Source organism: Chenopodium quinoa, unplaced genomic scaffold (assembly GCF_001683475.1).
Source record: "Chenopodium quinoa cultivar QQ74 unplaced genomic scaffold, ASM168347v1, whole genome shotgun sequence".
Lineage (NCBI taxonomy): Eukaryota > Viridiplantae > Streptophyta > Magnoliopsida > Caryophyllales > Amaranthaceae > Chenopodium > Chenopodium quinoa.
The window spans coordinates 106,562-121,943 of record NW_018742411.1 but is presented as its reverse complement, the minus strand read 5'-3'; the positions used below and the strand labels follow the sequence as shown (position 1 = coordinate 121,943).

Here is a 15,382-nt window from a genome sequence, read left to right as displayed (position 1 = left end):
GGGGTTTAACCTAGTAAAAAAATAGAGATGAATAGCCAAAATGAAAAAAGTAAAGAAAAAAGGAACAAAAGGAGTAGTATCTTTGTTAAAACTTAAAAGTGTAAAAATGAAAAAATGATAATCCCTTTATTTAAGCGTTTCCAAAAGTTACATTTCAATAGATCAATGTAAATTATTTTACACATTTCTCTTCATATATGCCTACTTCCAATACAACTATTCTCATACATTACTAAAATAATTAACTAAATCCAATGAAATTATTTCTAAATACATAACTATTTACCTATTTCCAACGCAAATAATTATTCTTATTTCCAACGTTGAATTAATATTTCATATATGTGATATGTAATAATTACTTTTCACTATCTTATTTATTTTTTCTTAATAACCTCGTAACATCACCAAACGTAGCTTGAATTTACAATAGTCTAACTATCTACTTATTTTTGGCCTTGACAATAATAGGACTTCTAACAACATGTTTAGCATCGGACCATACCAAGCTTCCAAAAATGTAATCGGTGGAGAGATGATTGATATCCGCTGTAAGGATAAGTTTAAACACAATGATTTGATCTTTTTGAGAGAACACCAAAGTCTTAGGCTCCACCATAATTGAGACACCCGGCGGCGGCTCAATCCGTGGAACGTAGGTTCCTGGTGGTCCAACATTCTTCAACTTCCGAGTAACTATCGCATTGCCGGTAAAATTCACGATAGATATGGAAGGATAATTGAAATCCAAGATGTTGAAGGAGCGCGGGCATTTGTAAGAATGTTGTTGGCTAAATTCTTTAAGAGTTGTACTCTCAGGAGGATATGCACATATGAAGTTTAGGTAATCATATTGGTTCATGTCATATACCAACCCTGGATCCATTGCCATATTGGGTTTAACATGGCCCGATCCGTATGCAAATGGTGTAGCATCACTTGTCTTATTACTATCACGTATAGGCATCCCATCATTGTCTAGGGGACTTGCTGCATTATATATATAGAGTACACAAGCAAATGTTAGGTTGCTTACACAAACGATATAATAATAAGGTTTTAAAAACTCACCTGACTCGACCTAATCAAATATTATGAATAGTATGACTCAACTTTAAACTAGACCTGACATTATTAAACTGGATCCATACTTCTGAATTGACACCTAATATATCATATCATGTTGCACGTGTAAAGAACATATATACCTGTTGTCATGATTGCGGATTTAATAGCTGCAGTACTCCAATCCGGATGTACCTTCTTAATAAGAGCCGCAATACCAGCAACATGAGGAGTTGCCATTGATGTTCCGGTTTTCATGCAATAAGAACTTTGAAAGATTTCTGGAGGGCATGCAGCGAGAATATCTACCCCAGGAGCTGTAACATCAGGCTGTAGTAGATGGATACGCACAAGGTAAAATTACTTTAAATAACTATATTGTGCATGCTAAGGAATCCATTTTATGAATGAATTTATTATAGAATCCCTCTGTCCCTATTTGTTTGCCCCATATTCCTTTCTAAGATGGCCCTTAAAGATTTCTCTGTTTCCACCGTTAACCCCGCATGCATACATTAATAAGTATAAAAGACAAAGATACTCTTAATTACCTACTTCCTATATTTTGGTTCAATCCTTAATATAATACATTTCGACGAGACAAACAAATAGGAATGAAAGAAGTAATAATTAGATCAAATAAAAATAATGAGTACGTATACCTTTAAAATACCAGGGTTATTCTGGTTTGGACCCCTCGATGAGAAAGAACCCATGATCGGAGATGGCTTTACTCCCAATGTATTTGTTACGCCACTGATTGACGCGGTTGGAGTCCTGTTACAAATTACAATCTTTATTTCTTAGATATTCATATATTATTTACAAAACTAAATATAATCGTCTCACCTTCTTAATTCTAATTTTTGACTTTTATTTACTTGCAATACAGCCTTGTTGCATGCATTTTGAGGCCAAAATTATACAATGTAAACAAACAAATTAAATAAATATAATTTTTACACATATACAGTACCTAACCTTCTCTATTCTCGCTATTAAAATGATTATTATGATTAAAATTGTTTGTTTACCTTCATTAGTCACCTCCTAAAAGTGTGTGACCATAATTGTGTTGCAAGTAAAAGAAAACAGTGGAAGTATATATCATGATCTTCCACCGTACTAGCATCAATTTCATACATATCCAAGAGCAAACTTAGTTAAATAAAAAGAAAAAACCTACCTCATGGCTCGATTTAATCCATAAATTTGAAGTGAAATAAACATATATAGCTAAAGTTGTAACACCATATCTATGCACAAAAAACAGGAAATGAATAGAGGTGATCAAAGTTGACCCGGCCCAATTTTGGGCGGGTTTCGAGCATAAATTTTCGGCCCGAAATCGGGCTGGGCCATGTCCGACCCGATTTTTTTTTTATTTTGGGCAGGTTTGGAAATGCGTTTTTATGCATACTTAGCTGATTTTTTTGGCCCGCCCCGAAATGGCCCGAAAAGCCCGCCCGACTCGACCATTTTGGACGGGTTTGGGCACAAAAATTTCGGCCCGAAGTTTGGCCCGCCCTGAAAATGGGCATAACTTTTTAGCTTTGGCCCGACCCGGCCCGCCCAATGATCACCTCTAGAAATGAGGTAGGTGTTATAAATTGATCTTACCTTGTAGAGTTAATATAAGAAAAAAGAGTTTCGCCGTCTTTATAGCTAAGAACTATAGTGTTGACTGCATGAAATTGGCTAAGGGTAAATCCATCTCCTATCTTCTCTTCATATACAAAGATCATCCCAACAGCCCCAGCATCTCTAGCTACAACACTAGCCAATGTTTCATCTTTTGCAACAATTCTTCCAGCGTTGCGACATACCAAAATCTTTCCCGTCACCTTCGTAACATCGATACTTCCTCCTTGACATAATGATCTACATCCAACGTCACATGCATATCATATCGATCATAAAAAGAAATAACATATGATTTGTATTAGCAATTTTAATAAGTTGTAATCTAGCTTAACAATTCAATAATTATACAATGTAATACAGTATAAAATCTATTACTAGGCCTCAACCATCGGATTAAGTTTTTGGTTGAGATTATCCTTTAACAGAGTATCAAAGATAATGTAACAAGAAGGTTACGAGCTCGAATCTCAGCCACCACCTCCTTTAAAAATAAAATGTTAAGCGATGGGTATGTTAGGGACTCAACCAACAACATAAATTTTTTGTTGAGGTGGTTTTTAACTTAATTATTTAAAAGTATATTAAAAAAATAAATAAAAAAATAAAAATTAAGAAGAAGAAGATTAATCAAACTTACGCATCGCTAACATTAGCACCAGATATGCGAGCATCTGCACCAGTGATTAGTGGGTACAATTCACTAGGAACATCAACTTTTGATACAAAATCATAAAACCGTGTACCCTGCAGTAAATAGTTTAATTTTAATTTATTACTCCATATTGAATTTTGGGAAAAGGAGTTTAGAATAATTATATTACCCACTTGAAACTATGATTCCATGATTGTCAAAGCAAGTTAGGTAATAAGAGGCTTAGAATTTCTTTTTAAGAAATAATTTCTCTGTTGTTTTTATTCGGTTGACACTTTTTTTTTTTTTTTTTTTTTTATATCATGTTTTCTAACGGACAAGTTTAACCATCTCATCAATCAATATATAGCATATAAATATATGTGCATATACATACATACCTTGATCTTTTGATTGTTTGCCGAGCAGAACGTGAGCAGAAAAAACACGATCAATAGTAGACGCACCAACAGATAGCACCCATGGATAATTATTTGCAGCAGTCCCGGCATTCGGCCCACTATTTCCCGCACCAGCAATAGTGAGGATGCCATTCTTCATGGCATGGAAGGTAGCAATTCCCGTACCATCATCTAGATAAGCACTATTGTTTGATGCTTGAGAATAATTTATAACGTCAACGCCATCATCAATAGCAGCTTCGAAAGCAGCCATTACATCTATTTCATTGCTTCCTATGGTTTTAAATGTAGGGCATTGAACGTTCCAATTCGTCTTGTAGGCCACCAATCGCGCTTTTGGTGCCATTCCTATAGCTGTCCCATTCGCGAGTCCTCCCCAGCTTGCGAATGGACGATACTCCCTCCCGCCGTTGATAGGGTGTGGGTGCCATGCCCGTCTGTGTCATCTCTAGGGCTCAACTTTTGATTGAAAGTACAATTTTCTTGTAAATTACTATTCTTCTCCATGGCCTTGTAAAAATATCTGGCTCCTATAAGCTTCCTGGATTTACATGAATTTTTTTTAAATAAAAAAAATTCAAAATGAGACCTTTAAAAAAACAAGATTAAAAGTAATGAATACATACAGTACAGTATTGTAAGAAGTAAAGTTGATGATATAATGACCTATTGCACTTGAATGTCGGATCATATTTATTTTCGCAGGCTCCTTTGAACTTTTTGGGAATCGGGCCATAGTTTTCATCATCAGAAAAGCTTTGAATCTCCGGCCACACACCTATCTCAAATTTCAATACATAGTACATAAAAATAAAGTGTCATGCAGCTCTCGAGGCATTAGATCATCTAACATTCTAATATACTTCCTCATTAAAATGGTATTAATTTTAGAAAATATGTGTCAAAATCACACGTCAATCGCTGTAATTAATGTTTATTCATGTACGTTAATATTTGTACTTTTTAATAATTTTATCTAACGCCCTTATGCATTCATTTAATTATTGTAAAAAATCGTTAGGAAAAATAGCCATTAATAATACAACCTATGGCTGGTTATTTTATAATAATACAACCTTTTGAATTATTTTATAATAATATATCCTTTGGGGAAGTTAATTTTAAAACCAGACAAAAAACTTATAACCTAAAAAACAGGTTACATTTGAAATGTTTATCATTAGAGCACTAGCAATGGTGAGAAATTTTTTGCTCATGAGCATTTTTTTGTGAGGAAAAAAAAATGATCAATGGTTACAATGGTGAGAATTTGTCGAAATGGAAAAAAAGCCCATGAGCATTTTTAAAAAAGCTCAAAACTTGAGCATTTTTTGTGATGAACAGTAACTCAAGTGGGGCCCAAACCTGGCAGACCCACTAAAAAAATTTCGCCCACCCCACATCAAAACGACGCGTTTTGATGAAGCTGCCTCAAAGGCGCGCCTCAAAAAGCGTCGTTTTGAGTTTCCGGATTTTTAAAAAAAAAAAGCTTAGTGCGTCTGACGCGTGCAGGGTGTTGGCGAATGACGAGGCGACGCGTGGCAGCTACAGCGGAGTAGCCAATCAGAAAATACTAGCCGTTTACAACGGTTATTTATTTATAATCTATTTTCAGAAAAATATATTTTTGTAAAAAAAAAAAAAAAAAATTACCAACGGTCATAAAATTAAATTCTCTATAAATAGACATGCATTTTGATATATTTTGATATAATTTCGTAAACACTTTAAATCCTCCACATTTTAATTTTCTTAAAAGTATTTTTAATTTGTAGAAGAATATTGTTGTTGCAATTCAGCCATATTCAGGTAAATAATTTTTTTTTTAATTATTAAAATCAGTTATATAATATAATTAGTATATATGTGATTTTGTAAAAAAAAAAATATAATTGTAGGCCATGTAATTATATTGCAATATGTAATTAAACAAAGTTGTGTATATTTTTTCCATAAATTTCTAAATTTGTAGTTATTAAAGTGTTGCAATTATTGGTTAATTTTTTTTGCTATATATAAATGTAGTTACGTAATAAAATTAGTATATATGTGATTTTATGGAAAACAAAAATATTATAGGCCACGAAATTAAATTGCATTATGTAATTAAACAAAGTTGTGTATATTTTCTCCATAAATTACTAAATTTGTAGTTATTTAAAGTGTTGCAATTATTGGTTAATTTTTTTTGCTATATATAAATGTAGTTACATAATAAAATTAGTATATGTTTGGTTTTTTTGGAAAAAAATCAATATTATAGGCCACGAAATTATATTGCATTATGTTATTAAACAAAGTTGTATATATTTTCTCAATAAATTTCTAAATTTATAGTTCTTAAAGTGTTGCAATTATTGGTTAATTATTTTTTTGAATATGTACATGTAGTTATGTGTTAAAATTAGTATATATGTTATATTGTGAGAAAAAAAAAATTATATTGTATGGCATGTAATGTAATTGCATTATGCAATTGAAGAAAGTTGTTGATATTTTTTTGGATTTGTTGTCATTTTAATTTGTTTTTTGAGTAAATGTTTGTAACGATATTTATCTTTTTGTTTTTTGATGCAGAATTTTTTAATGGATCCAAACAACCCAAATTTCCGTCAACAGTTTTCGGGTTTTAGTGATGATTTCCTAACTAATCCCGAGTTTCAATTGTTCTTGCAATGAATGGGCAATATGTCTTCGCAACCACCTCCACTGCATCAGACACCCACTGAGGTTCCCCTACAAAACCCTGCTAATGAAGATCGTACACCCGAAACTGATCTTGGTAGTAAACACACTCTTCGATGAGAGCGAAGAGGAAAGCGTACCAGAGACGCCGCAGTATCCTCCTCCACCAGTTCGCTTGTTGGAACCCAACCAGGTTCCTGCACGAGCTACCCGTATTTGGTCTGTTGTGGAAGATGAAGCTCTGATTGGGTTGTACTTGCAGATTAGCGAGGATGCTATTAAAAGTACAAGCCAAAAAGCAACTAGCCTATGGCGCAATGTACATGCAGCATATCAAACTTTGCATACGCAGAAGCCGCATATAATTCCGCCAAGGCCTATTAAGAGTCTGACGTCGCACTGGAGAAGGTTGGCAGTGGACACACTGCAATGGATATCTTGCTATGATGAAGCAGGTAGACTTCCGGAGGGAGGGAGTGGTTACAAAGAAGCTGATTGTATGAAAAGTGCGGCGAAGCTTTTTCATGTCGTCCAAGGTCGCAATTTCACTTTTCCTCACGCAATTGAAATGCTTAACAAGGATCCAAAATGGAGACCAAAGCTGAGATGGTCAATGTCCTTGAAGGAAAGAAAAGCCGCTTGTGATGCTGAGGAAGAAGGTAGTGCTGGAAGTGGGAAGAGGTCCAGAGATGATGTAGAGGATGAAACCCCTACGGATGGTTTTTCATCTGGCGGTTTACAACGACCCGAGGGTGTCAAGAAGGCAAAGGCGAAGCGTAAAGGGAAAGCAGTAGCAACAGAAAGTGGTTCGTCTGAGCTTAGCGAACGAATGAAGGAATTTGCTACAATTCGCGAGAGGGAGGCCATTCTGAAGGAAGAGAGGATCAAAATTGAAAAAGACAAGGAACAGAGGAAAAGGGAGGAACTTGACATTCATAAGATGAAAACCTGGTTTGATATGGTGCAAGCTCTGAAGAATTCGCCTACGCCACTCACTCCTGAAGAAGAGTCGTACAAGAATTTTTTACTGGGTAAATTACAAGGCCTTTAAGCATGTTTGGTTGTAGTCTTTTATTTATTAAGCGCAATTTAGTCTTTTATTTTTAAGTTGTATTAGTGGTGTGGTTAATCTCAATGTAAGATGTACACTTGTGTTCTGATTTTCCAATATTGAATGACAAGTTGTTTAACAAGTTGATTTAAGTTTCCATTCATACCGACATAATTGCTTTAAATCTTTGTCATTGTGTAGTCACAGTTTTCTGATTTCACTTTATCAGAATGCTTTAACTTTGTGTCATTGATGCCGACATAATTACAATAAATCTTTGCCATTGTATAGCCACGTTTTCCTATATTCACTTTATCAGAATGCTTTACCTTTGTGTCATTGATACCGACATTATTGCACTCAAGACTTGTCACTGTCAACTAGCATAGTATACCTATTCCGTGGTTGAAAATTTGATTCCTGTACTTGGTGTGGTCATTCAGATTTGTAACCACATATTCATTTGATATTTTTGCTATATATAGTAGGCATGGTACATATCCACAACCACACCCTTTCATCAAGTAACAATATTAATACGAGATGTATTCTAGACCATCATCAAGCTCAAGTTCAAGCTCATCTTCTTCAAATACTGAAGAATATGACCAACTTGTTGATGAACTCTTCACATACCAACCCCCATCTGTCCTCATGCCCCAAACACAATCCCAACACTCTTCAAAAAAAACCTAGAGGGGGTACGAATAGAAGAGATAGGGAAATTGGACATGCCAGGTTGTTTAATGATTACTTTTCCGATAATCCTGTGTACAACACCACCCAATTTAGAAGAAGATTTCGTATGCAACGACCTTTGTTTGTACATATAATGAACAAGGTCGTTGAAGGTGATGTTTACTTCCAGCGGCGTAGGGATGCAGCTGGAAGGTTAGGTTTATCACCTCTGCAAAAATGTACAGCGGCGATAAGAATGTTAGGCTACGGCATGGCTGCGGACGCCGTGGATGAATACGTTCGGATCAGTGAGTCAACCGCTCGAGTTGCCCTTCAACGTTTTTGTACCGGTGTCATTGAGCAGTTCGGAACCGAGTACATGCGAAACCCTACAACTGATGAATTGGCCAGAATACTGCATCAAAATGAACTGCGTGGTTTTCCAGGCATGATAGGCAGCATTGATTGCATGCATTGGGAATGGAAGAACTGTCCAACGGCATGGAAAGCGCAGTACGCCGGTAGGAACAAGAAAGCAACGCTAATACTGGAAGCCGTTGCAGATCAGGATTTATGGATATGGCATTCCTTCTTTGGGATTCCTGGATCTTGTAATGACCTTAATGTCTTATACCGTTCCCCAGTGTTCGATGAGGTTCTGCATGGTCGAGCTCCTCCGGTAAATTTTACCGTTAACGGCCATGAATACAACATGGCATATTACTTAGCCGACGGTATTTATCCGAAGTGGGCAAATTTTGTTCAGGGTATCACAACCCCTCAACTTCAAAAAGATAAATTGTTCGCTGACCACCAGGCTGCTGCTCGAAAGGACGTTGAAAGAGCATTCGGTGTTTTGCAAGCTCGATTTGCAATAATACGAAAACCGTCACTGGAGTACGATGAGGACATACTGCGAGACATAATGAAAGCATGTATCATTATGCACAACATGATTGTTGAAGATGAGCGCCATAACTACACTCGAGCCGAAGTTCTAAGAGCCTTCTACGAAGAAGATCAACAAGAATCAACACCAGCATCAACATCTACAACGCCACCGTTTGAATTCAATGTAGGCCGACCTACAACCTTTGACTTCAACGCATTTCTACAGCGAAAAGCTTCCCTCCGTGACAAAGAAATTCATCTATCTCTGAAACGTGATTTAGTCGAACATATTTGGCAGCGATACGGGCCACGTAATTAGGGAGAAATTAGCACGACTTAATAGAAATAAAGCCAAGTACTATGGCGTAGCTACTTTTCCGTACGCAGTCGAGTTATTTTTTAGTTGTTGTGTTTATTTTATTTCCTAAGTTTAATTACGCATGACGTTGCAAATGTAATTGGTTTCTAGTATTGTACCGCTTTTAAAATAAATAAAAACATTTAACAAATTTTGAGCTTTTTTTTACTATTTTTTTTATATAACGTACTTAATTTTACGACAAATTTTAACGATAAAAAAGACAAAAATAAAAAATATAAGTTACACAAATTTAAACTAATTTTTATTTATTTGGAGTAACATTGTTAAAATATAAATGAAATAAATAAATAAAGAAGTGTTGTGTAGGAGAGAGAAAGTAATGTTGGGGTATTGAAAAAGTAAGAGAGAGAGAGTGGTGGGTGGGCATTTTTTTTGCTCACCATTGGGAGAGAAAATGTGAAAAAAATTTGCCCATGAACAAAAGTGATTTGTTGAGAGAGAAAGTGGGTAGAGAGAGAGTAGGTGAGCATTTTTTTTGCTCACCATTGAGAGTGGTCTTATGTAATTTGTCTAAACATTAAAATTTGAATTATTAAAATTGATTTACAAAAAGCAAAAAAAAAAAAAAAAGGCCCCTCCATGTCCAGCCCCCTGCCCCGCTAGCCGCCGGTGACAAGCCCACCTCCCCCACCCCGAGCCTACCTACTCGCCCATCCTTAATCTCCGACCACCGGCACCACCCCCGACCCTACTCTCTTCTTCACACATCATGCCCGTCATCACCATCAATCACAAATCTCAACAAAATTAATGGTGGAGGGCAACAATGTTGAAAATTGGTGGCGAATTGCTGAATGAGGATGGCGGATTGGTGGCAATTGGTGGCGTTGTTTGTGATTTGGTGCGCAATTGGGGAATTGGTGATGCGGGTGCAAGGAGAGATAGTAGCAGCGGCTGCTGGGTTCGTGAGGTGTGCTGTGTAGGAGTTTTTGGTGGCTGGTGGCAGCGCGGTTTGTGAGGTGGCTGCTGGTGGTAGCGGCTCGTTGGTGGAATGGTATGGTTTGTGGGAGGTGGTCTTGGTTGGCTGCGGTAGTCGGGAGAGGTGGAATGGGGGTTGTGGGGGTGAAATCGAGGCTGGTTGGTAGGTTATGTGGGAATTTCGGCTGGTGGTGGGGTTGGTAGCTGTGGTCGGGAAGGGGAGGGTCGGTTTTGGTGGTGATGATGGTACGAAGTGGTACAGTGGTGGTGGGGATGGCGAGAGAGGGTGGAGCAGTGGTGGTGTTTGGGGAAGGAGAGAAAAAAAAATAGAAACTTATTTAAGCCTATCATATTGTGACACGTGGCAGTGGTAACTTGTTTATCCGGTTGCATCCGGTTATGTTTGTTTAAAATTAATACCCCAAAAGTTTATATTATTACAAAATAATTAAAATGTTGTATTTTAAAAAAAAAAAAAACGGCCTAAAGATTGTTTTGTTAATGGCAAATTTTTCAAATAGTTATGGTATTTACTTTATACTTGAATTTAATTATGTACAATATTGCTATCAGTTTTTTTTTTTTTTTTTTTTTTTTTGACTTGTATATTTTACAAAGTTGTACTGTGTTGTACTTCTAAAATCGATGATTATAAAACGAATCATGTAATACTAATCAAATATGTCTTTAGAAACTTTTTTTCGTATGCTCTCAAAACGAAACAAAAAATAATATTGGATCAACGCAAAACTTACCGGAATCTATGTTTGCTAAAATGATATCATCTCCTAAGTTTGCCTTATGCCATATTGAATCTTCAAGGTTGGAAGGTGGATAATGTAATCCTAAGAAATCCGCTGATCGAGTCGTTGTCGATTCAAGAATTCGACTTTCAAATATTGATACAACACTTGGATGCTCTACATGAAAGTTAAACCATGCATTAATAAATTAGATGAAAAATATTTTTAGAATGAGCTAATTAAATTAAATAATTTCTTCATTTTTTCTAATTTTACTATTTAGGTTCTGTTTGATTTGATGTAAAACATTTTCAATGATAAATTAATATTCATGGAAAACACATTTTCAAGGAAAAAAAATTGTAAATTAGTTTTTCTTTATTTGATTGCATACAAGAAAAGTTCAGGAAAAATAAAAAATAGGAGTAGGAATGTGAAGATGGATGAGAGGGAAATAGAAAGGAGGTAAGGAAAAGGGAGGAAAATGTGATTTTCCTTGTTTTGTAAAGGAAAATATTTTCCATCATTAAGGATGCAATTTTCCACCATTGCAAAAATTGTTTTCCACCCTTCACAAACCAAAAAAAAATAAAATGAGAAAATCATTTTCCATGAATATATTTTACATCAACCCAAACGGGGCTTTAATATACCAATAGAAACGAGGGGGTAAGGCGTGAGTAAAAAAGAGAGAACTATTAGATTTAAAGCAGAAGTTGGATGATAAATAAATAAATAAATAAAATAATAAAAAAAAAACGTACGGATGTTGTATATATTTAGATTCTCTATTGTAGATGTCATATGACTTTTAATTAATGAAATATTTTTGCTATTAAAAAAAAAAATTCATCTATGCCTTACTTGAGAGTTCATTGGCCTCTTCTTCGTGTAATGTTGCAGCAAAGCCATTATATATCTTATTATAAGAATATATTATCCTTTCTGAAGATGATTCAGAATCACTGTTCCATGTATGCAAACATAATCAAACAAAAGGATAATTAATTGAAGTTCAACAATTAATTAATTACCCCTTTTCAAGTAAATAAAATATCTAAGGCAAGATACAATTAATAAATATGACACATTTGTATTATACCTCCTTAATACAGAAGAAATCAAGTCATGATGGGACTTTGTAATAGTCTCGGGACTGGCTAATAAACGAGGTTCTGCGTGGTGAGAGCCCAAGTAGACTATATAATGCTACATGCAAAAAAAAAATATAACAATGATCAAAATTAAATTTACATTTTTCTTTAATCGTCACACTTTTCTTTTACGCATATCACAGTTTGAATTCAATCGATTGCTTAGTCAAAGATCGAAGATGAAGATGATCGATCAAGGCAAATTGATGACTTACCTTAGGGGCAGCATAGGTAGGTAATTGTTGTAATGAAAAAAGAAGTGATGATAATAAGAGACAATGTTGTAAAAGCATTGGAATTTGCATTGTTGAACAAAATCCTTCTTTCTCTTCTTTCCCTTTCTTTTTCAATCGATCTAAAACAAATCAGGATGATTAATATTTGTACCCCTTTTAAAATAAATTTCTCTTTAAAATTTTGTTTAGATAGTAAGGAGTATGATTAACTTATAGATAGCTAATTAATTCTACCTTAATTACATAGCACAGAAATTTGCAATGAATGGGTGGAGAAATTCTTTGCTATTCCAAATTATTACAAGTGGGTGATTATATTGACAAATTATATTATAAAGACATTTTCAACTAAATTTGCAATTTTTAACCACATTTTTCTCCTCAACATTCTATATGTGGTTGGTGTAACCGTGTAATTATATGAATAAACTAGTTTATGAACAATTGATAAAAAAAAATACTTTTTATATATAAGGCCAATGATTTGCATTGGACATTATAGATAAAGAAATTTGAAGGACATGAAATGAGGTATACTGTACGTCTATACAATGCAATATTACGAAAATTACAAGTAAACCCAGCCCAAGATAACACATACTTCTTTTGTTCTTTTTTACTTGACTTGTTTCATTTATCACGCTTGCCAATGCAGAACTTTAACTATCAATAACATCAATTCTCCATAAGTAAAAATTATAAAAGTTATATATTATGATAGTACTTATTGAGACGAAACTAACAATATCCCACATGAGTATGTTTTTCCTTACATATAATTCACAAAAGACGGTCAAAGAAGAGGTGTTGAATAGTGTAAAAGTCAAAGCGAGTCAAGTTAAAAAAAACGGAGGAAGTACATGAAAATTGTCACTGTGACTTAACAAGCCACGCCACGCCATGCGCACGCATATCCTATATTTCCCAATATTGTTTAAAGCATGTGATTTCATGTCGTCCTTTTAATATGTCAAAAGAATTTATACCCAAATGTATATTTATTGAGAAAATGTTTATGATAAATAAAAATTCTTAATTATTCTTCATTATTACCACTCTCTTCGTTTCTCGAAAGAAGGTAGCGTTTGGTGATTTTACACATATATCTTTTGTCAACTATTGAGGCAATTAATGGGACTCGGGAGTATATCATATTTATATTTTCGTAGAAGTTAGACCAATCATATTTTAAACTTTGAAATTGGGTAATAAAATTAAGAATAAAAAAAATAAAAAAAAGTTGCACTACTTTTAGTAGCTAATCAATCGAGCATATATATATATATGATGAGTAATTTGTAGTATCAAAAATATTCTTATACGGAGTATTAATTATACAATTAAGTTTATTTCGGTCCCCCTATACCCCATGCATGTTTCAATATTCTATTTGAAAGGAACGGTAGATAAGATTTGAGCCCGTAACTTTTATATTACGCTGACTTGAGCTAGTCCTTTAATATCATCTGCTAATTAATCTTATATGATTATTGCAGATGTATGTACGTCAAGCCACCAACAAGCTGTGCATAACACTGCCTAATGAGAACAAAGTTAATTCTCGGCAACACTTGAACATGTAGCATGCACCTTTGACCAAATTCCCTACAAAAATGGTATAATCGAATATTAATGAGGTTGAGAACACTTCAATTCATACATTGATAAATTATTACTCAAAAACACTTCTTGCTAAAAAAATTTGTGTTTTCGATATCCGAGTTCCTACCATTTTTTTTTCGCCAAGATCTTTCAAAAACTTCTTCAGTTGCTCTCTATCAGAAATGAGTTTATCATCAATTAGACCTTCAACGAGTGCAAAAAACACCACCTGAAGTTCAAAAAAAGAAAAGGCTCTCATCATCTTGTTATATGATGAGTCCAAATTGAAAAAAAAAAAAATAAATAAAAAATAAATAAACGAACGAAGAAAGTACGAAATATATAATCACCTCTGCATAGCCACTGCTTGATTGATTGCTTTCTTCTGTATTTCTACCACAAAGATTTAAAAGGGGTGTCTTCTCATCCGATGAAGTTACGAGTTCATCGGTTAGTACCTACGTTACAAAAACCAACAAAAATCAAGCCCTAACGTCTTTAAATTTGCATTATAAATGATGCATAATAAACTTTAGGTATACAAAATGCGTCAATGTTATTCAAACTATGAAACTAATAATGAAGGTGCAATAACTTCTTAAATTTACTCTTGTAAGCTATTGTATCGAGTAAGGATCATCAACCTTTTCAATATATTATCAAATCTATTGACCATTAAACTTGAGTTATATAATAAGTGATCACGTGTTTATTTACTATTTATATTCTTATTTTATTTTTACGATAAGGAAGATCTATTTTGACCTGGCCTCAACCCTTATTTTTGGTCCAGTATTTGCGAATTAGGCACTTGGGAGTAGAGGGAAGGATGTATAAGAGCTGATCACCCTACCCGACCCCAAACACCCTCAGCTCACTTAGTAAGATTCAAACTCCTACCTTTAGTTAACACTTTATTGGTACGTGCCTCTGAGTTAGTTTACTATGCGATGGCCACTAGAGTTATTATGTGTTGATGAACCTATTGGTATACGAAATATTTAAATAAGTGCGAGATTTAATGTTTAAACCCAAACATAACGGAAAATTAAACGTAATAAATTAAATGTGGACAAAATCTTCAACCAAAATCAAATTACATAAAGCTCAACTTACAGAGGAGCAACTATGTATCCAAAATCCTGCATAGTCCAAAATTAATCCAATTGCATCTGCAAGCAACAGCAAATATATAATACGAGTGTAGTTGAAATCCTTCTACGTACACCTTTCATTTGCCCCTTTTTCTTTTAAGTTTGCCTCATGACATATTGTGTAAA

At 34.5% G+C, this 15,382-nt stretch overlaps 1 long non-coding RNA gene and 1 pseudogene across 1 annotated transcript; both read right to left on the bottom strand.

Moving 5' to 3' along the window:
- Positions 1–387: 387 nt before the first annotated feature.
- LOC110706095 lies at positions 388–12,693 on the bottom strand (annotated as a pseudogene).
- Positions 12,694–13,537: 844 nt separating this feature from the next.
- LOC110706071 lies at positions 13,538–14,656 on the bottom strand. The gene is made up of 3 exons (XR_002508233.1): positions 14,453–14,656; positions 14,230–14,331; positions 13,538–14,105 (listed from the first exon to the last, which is right to left on the bottom strand). It is a non-coding gene; the product is annotated as an uncharacterized LOC110706071 (long non-coding RNA).
- Positions 14,657–15,382: the final 726 nt, after the last annotated feature.